Below are 7399 nucleotides of genomic sequence, written 5' to 3' on the forward strand. Positions count from 1 at the left end.
AAGTCCAAACATACCTACCACCGAATACAAATTGTTTTTCTTTTCGTTACTGATATTATTCAAATATTATTTTGAAGATGTGACTGAAAGTTATATTGATCAAGAGTATTAGGCTGGAGGGTATTTGAAGCCTCGGGCTTTATTCTGCTACCTTATCATCACATCACGAATAGGACCTTTCTTTAACAACTAATTAATGGGATAAAGCTTCCTTTCCACCAATCTCCAACCCACCCCCCCCCCCCTCTTCACACACATCTAGTTATTGCCCGCCATTGCAATCATGTATTACATAGCTTGAATTAGTTAAATTTGATTTTACTTTTGTAATTTAAATATGTAGATTCATAAAAGGCAAAAGAGGAAACTGAGAATCATGACTCTTAAATTTGGAAAATAGAAACAAAATAACAGTGATTTTAAAAGGCTCAAACTATCTACACACCAAGTGTGTACATAGCCAACCCAAAAAGGTGTTTTTTGTTCTATGTGCATACCCTGCAGTGTCGAGCTGTGGCTAAAGCGCGGCGTTCTGGTCCGATCAACCAGACAAAGACTGACGGGTGTCTGACGGGTCTCTTGATCGGACCAAAACGCCGAGCTTTCGCCGCATTTTGGTCCTGCCAACCAGACCGGGTGTCAGTCTTTTGTCTGGTTGACAGGACCAAAACACGGCCAAAGCTCGGCGTTTTGGTCCGGTCAACAGACCCGTCAGACACCCGTCAGTCTTTGTCTGGTTAACCGGACCAAAACGCCACGCTTTGACAACAGCTCGACACTGCAGGGTGTGGCATATAGGACAAAAAACATCTTTTTGGTGTGCCAATAGGTAAATGGGTGTGCAAATAGGTACACCCTTTAAAAATTTATTAGAAAAATGCCAAAGTTTAAATGATGAAAACGAAATAAGGAAGGTAATATCGAAAAGGAAATCCAGTTAATTTGAAACCGGTAAGGATTTACGTGTATAATTAAATAACAATATAGAAATAATAAAAAAATAATATAGAGATAAAGAATTAATCGGTATAAAGATAAAGATTATATAATGTTCTGCATAGAACCTTCCTCATATACCCCTTAACATGTATACTCATGTATCGTAGGAATTAATTAAAAATAATAATAAATAACAATATAGAAATAATATAAAGACTGTTATGAATTATTGTATAGTTATTGTGTGACTATCCACTTGTGTTATGACTCTCCATATACTTAACTCCCATCTCTCCATATACTTAACTCCCATCTTGTAAGCCTATAAATAGAGGCATATGTAATCCCTTTTAGATATCAATAAGAATAAGTTCTTCAATTCTTCTTTCTATCTTTCTCTCTATGATCTTCTACAATTCTTGTTTACATACATCATATATTGGTTGCTATTAGGCCATTGTTTTGTAACACGTTATCAGCACGAGTTGCTTTTGATGATGGATCACATTATCATAAGGTATGTCATTAATTTGTTATTGTTATCATCTTAAATCTCTCAAAGAATCCATATTATAATTCATACAATTTTGAATAGATTGAGATTTATATAACTAATATTGTTGTGTTTTCGAATCTAAGTAAACGAGCTTAAAGAAATGCTACAAAATTTTAGAATGTAGAAACTGCTTCATATGAGTCGACCGTCCAATTGATTTGTCACGTTCAGTTTTTCGTTGGTTTACTTCAATGGGTCGATGCCAATCTTATGTTTATTTTTGTTGTTGAGATATCATAATCAAATAATTCGTTAAAAAGTGTTTAATTTCATCTCATATTGTAGTTCATAACTTTTGGGTATACCACTTTGCATTGTCTTTATTATTGTGTTATTTGACCAGTTTGATATGATGTGGGTTTCTTTACAACCATGAATATTTATTTTTTGATCGGTTTAAAACCTACTCGAATTTCTTTTAAGTTTTCTCATTGGAAAAATGAAAAAGTTTCCATTAGTATTATTAAATTAGAAGATGATAAGTTTCCATTAGTATTATTAAATTAGAAGATGAAAAGTTACCATTGGTATTATTAAATTGGATTTATCACAACATATAAATGAATATTCATATCTTAGTTTTTTTTAATTGTAGTATTAATATGAAAAGTTTCAATGAATGGTTTCAATTATTTAATTTTATTATATTATTTAATGAATCTTGCTTTATGTCTATATAATTAAATTATTTGTGTATGGCATATAACTCAGTATTTTTGTTCTCAAGATATACTTTATCTTACTTAAGCTTAATTACTTTATACTTTTAATTATGGGATAAGAACTCGCTAAAATCAGTATATTATTTTAAAGGTCTTTGCTATTAGATAAACATGGAGTTGTATTCTCACACATATATTAGTTTCTATCTTATGTTTAGACAAAATATGTAACTTTAGAAAATTATTGTTAATCTATTTGTCTTGTTTGTACATTAATAACACATGCCTTAAATGATAAGAATGATCAAACCATATAAACATATTCTAAGTCGATATTAGCTTTTATTACACGTAAAGCGCATTTTTTCAAATTGTTGATTCATGAACCAAAACTATTTTGTAACATGTGTTAACTGAATTGCATAATATTTCAATATCAACTAAATCAACTAAGAAGTTTATAATTGTGCATGATATTATCACATATTATTTGGTGTAACTAGTAGGTTTCTTTATTTCGTATTGAATATACTATATAGATGTTTCTATTTTTTTAATGTGAGAGCAACAAATATTATTATAAGATATGCATGTGATTGGTTATGCCATGATAGGTTAATACATAATTTATATATTTTACTTGAATGTGATGACATATTATTATTTCATAAGGTTTTATTATAACCTTGTTTTATTTGATGACATGTTATAATGTTATGTATTACTTGATTTAACTTTGTAATATATGTTATATATTGTTAGTATGTAGATATTTTTTTGGATAAATTAAGCAAATGAAAAACCAAAATTTGTGATTTGCCATTACTCTCAAAAAATATTATAAATATGTTCACGTATGACATTCAACGTGTGTCATACTCTCTGAAAGGTCGTCATATGTTGACCAATAAATCTTATACAAGTCGGTAATGTAAGTTTTTCTCAAATTATATATTAATGAGAAAAGAAGATTGTTTTTAAGGAAAAACAAGATAAAGTTTTCCATTGGTCACACCTTAGATATACTCTTTAAGTAGCAATATCAAATGAAAAGTTTGAAATGATTTCATATAATGAAAAGCTATGAAACATTTTTTTTTTTGGCTTTCCTTCGTTCTTCGAAGTGAGTGTGACTACATATTGATTATTGTGATCATGGATGTAACTGAAAAATGGTATGATGATCAGACTAATAATGAAATCGATTATAAAACGTGTAATGATGGTCATGCTAATAACAAGATAGACCACCAAAAGAGGCGAATAAAGAGAGTGATCATATGAGAATAAAGTGTTGAAAGTTTGAGTTGCTAATACGATGTTGTCTCATATTTTATATGTTTAGTATACAAACAATGTGCACATAAAACATAGTTCAAGTAATACATATATGATCATATGCTCATAAAGTAGCAATATTATTAAAGAATATTCATGGTTATTACCAGAATAGAAGTTGTGTGGAGCTATCCATTCCCTAAAGTGAATGTAATGATATAACGATCAGTGAAAGGTCATAATCATGTAATAACTAAGGAAATTGTAATAATGCCACCATGAATGTTCTATGATTATTCCTTGAATAAAATGTGATGATATAATAATTAGTGCAAAGATCGTGGTCATGGTAATTGAGGAATGATGCTCATGTAATGAGATCAACCATGTTTATATTGCGATGACTATAAATTGATCGTTATAAAGGTCATGATCATGGTAAATGAGGAAACTGTAATGAACCTCAACCATGTTTATATCGACCACAAGAAGTGGCAATATAAGGGAGTGATTATACAAGAATAAAATATGGAAAACATGTTATAATATGAATGATTGAAATAATAATTGTTATTCTCTTGTATTTTCTATTTGTGTATTGAACAAACACGAGTGCAACTAAAAGCATATATGATGATCACAAACCCGAAGTTTATGGTTCATAATCATTTAGTAATTGGCATGACCGGTTAGACCATATCGAGTCTAGATGATGTGAAAAATATCAAAGAACTAGAAGATTCTTCATGGTACTTACACATGCAATATTTGCTCTCAAGGGAAGTTAATGATATATCAACTAAAGTATGGTTTAGATCCCTAAATATTTTGGAAATAATAAGGGAATATGTGTATCCTGACATGATACCATTTAGTATTCTGAAATCGATGCATCGTCTAAATGGTTATCAAATCCACAACCTGAAGCTTGTGTGATTGTGGCTTAGCTAATGTGATAGCAAGCATATTAATCAAGATTAGTATATTTATTTGATAATAGTGAATTTGATTCCCAAGTTATTAACGATCATGAATAAGTGTTATTGTTGAGATGATCACTAAACGTCTACTATTGGTTACAAAGCCAATGATCATGAGAGGAGCAAAAGTTCATTTAGGTACATGTAATTTTATATATAGTACCATCAATTCACATCAAGCCAATAAGTTATAGTTCTCCCCATACAGTTGGTTTTTGGTTAGGAACCAAAGATGTCTCATCAAAGATTTTGGTTGTGCGATACATATTGAAACTCATCCACCACACCGCACAAAGATGGGACTTATAAAAAGTTTGAGAATATGTTGGGTATAAATAATCGTCTATGATTAAATACTTAAAGCCATTAGTGAGAAAAATTCGTTTATGGCTCATTGATTTTCACTTTAATAATTGAATGTTCCCAACATTAGGGGGAGATAACAAGCAGTTGGAAAGTGAAAAGTGAAATGAATTATCATGTCATCTTGATCCTCAGACTATAAACTATGAACTAGAAGTTTAAAGTATAATTCATTTACCAATAGTAAAGAACAAATTACCAGACAAGTTCACTGACCTAAATAGAGTGACTAAGTAAGTCACATAATCAACTGCTTATGCTCCAATTATATTTGTGTCCCAAGAGGACACAATATATTTTTGTAATGAGTCTATTGCACGCCTAAAGCGTGGTAGACTAGTTGATTCCAATAATAAAATTCCTCGAAAATTGGAGCAAGTAATTAAGATGGTCAAGTCGAGGTTATAGTAATAAGATCTCCTGAAGAAATAATAGACATGATGGTTCAAGAAGAACCTCAGGTACCTGAAAATAAAGAGATCTCGCCAAGTTGTATCATGTCTAAGATATATATGGAATCGAAATAAAAATCGACGTCGTTATACTTTTGTATATATTGTAGCGCTTAAAATGATTAAATGATGAGGATCAAGATTTAAGATCTGCCTATGAATGAATATTAAGAAATGATTGGCCAAAATAGAAAGACGCAAATAAGGCAGAGTTTAGTTCTCTAATGAAATGGAAAGTTTCTGGACCAACAGTCCATACAACTGAAGTTGTAAAATATGCTGGATACAAAAGTGTCTTTTACGCGAATCATGTGAAAATCAAATTAAGTGATATAAGTCAAAATTGATGGCACAAGAATTTTCACAAATACTTATGACTGATTATGAGAAAACGTATTCTTCAGTGGTGGATGCATTGACTTTCCAATATCTTATTAGTCTGGTAATATATAAAAGAGAATTGACACACGTCTTATGAATGTTATGTATCACTTGATACTAAGTCATATAAAATAAGTTCTCGAGAATATTATGATTATTATATAAATTCAGATCTGAATACATATACATGTTGTATATGTTATTGAATTGAATATAATTGAAACTCCCCATGAGTATCCTAAAGCATTTGAGTGCTTAAGAGGTTAATTGAAACACCTTATAGATGTATTTATAGTGCACCAACACTCCAATAAACATACATAGAAAATGTGTACCTAGTTATTATGGCATCTCAATGTACACTGTGTACAAACATGGTACAATATGAATTTTGGAGATAAAAGCAAGTGTTCTTGATATTTTTGCATATGATACAGATATCTATGTGTTAAAAGGGCAAGTTTATATAGCAAAACTTCTAAGAGTGAAAGCACATGCATATTTGGATAAGATGGAAAGAATTCCCTCATGGATTGATAATGCTAGAAGCATTAATGATGTCAAAACCTCAAGAACATACTATATCAAGTTCATAGAATATGTATGGACTAAAATAGTTAGATCGAGTGTTATACAACTCGAGATATTTGCATAAAGAGGGATATAAGTTTGATTAAATTAGACATGTTTTATCGACGTTCTACTTTTAAAAGTTCACTATAATCGCAGTTTACAGTGATGATGTCTAGGCATCATCGAGAGAAATTGTCGAGCTTTTAGAGGGAGAATTTTTGAATGACCTTGGCACGGTCTAGTTATTTTTGAACTGTAGTTCGCATATATATATATATATATATATATGTAATTATATTTTACCAATCCCCCAAGTACATCTAGAAGATGATGTTTGGATATTTTAGTATGGACATAGTTGAACCTTAAAGTATGTTAAAGGTTGTTAAGTCATTTGTTATAAGAAATGCCTATCATTATCTCCTACCAAAGTTGAGATTCTCATTCTAGAAGTACCATCGTTAAATGCATAAGTGCATTAATATGTTTTGCTAGCTATGTATGGTTATAATATCTTTCACTTGACCATATTGTCATGATATAACCTTTGTCAAGCGAAGAGACATTGAAATGAGTTCAAAGAAATATTTCAGGTATAAACGATATTTGATTATATTTTACTAACCCATCAAAACAAGTTTGGTTAGTCTTGTAGTTGCAGGAATATAACAAAACACAGTCGTAGACATATGATATTTTTTTGGAAGGAGGCACCTAAAGTCTCGTTAGAAGATTATACAACATTGCTCAACATAAAGGATTGCACATTAAGGGATCAAGTGACAAATCATTCGCTACAAAATCTTTATTCGACTTTCAAGGAAGATGGACACACATCACTTAAAGGATACATGTTAAAATGAGGGGGAGACTTACTCAAGTTGCACTCTTTTTCCCTTGACTAAGTTTTGTCCCATTGGGTTTTCTTAGTAAGATTTTTAATGAGGCAACACACCTGATCCAAAAGTATCAGGGGGAGAAAATATGCGCTGCACTCTTTTTTCCTTAGCTATGGTTTTATCCCACTGGGTTTTCCTAGCGAGGTTTTTAACGAGGCAGCATCACCAAGCGTATTATAAGATAATATATTATTTTGTCACGTGGATAGTCAAGGGGGAGTGTTATGAATTATTGTGTAGTTATTGTGTGACTATCCACTTGTGTTATGACTCTCCATATACTTAACTCCCATCTCTCCATATACTTAACTCCCAT

The sequence above is a fragment of the Helianthus annuus genome, chromosome 10 (assembly GCF_002127325.2).
Source record: "Helianthus annuus cultivar XRQ/B chromosome 10, HanXRQr2.0-SUNRISE, whole genome shotgun sequence".
NCBI lineage: Eukaryota > Viridiplantae > Streptophyta > Magnoliopsida > Asterales > Asteraceae > Helianthus > Helianthus annuus.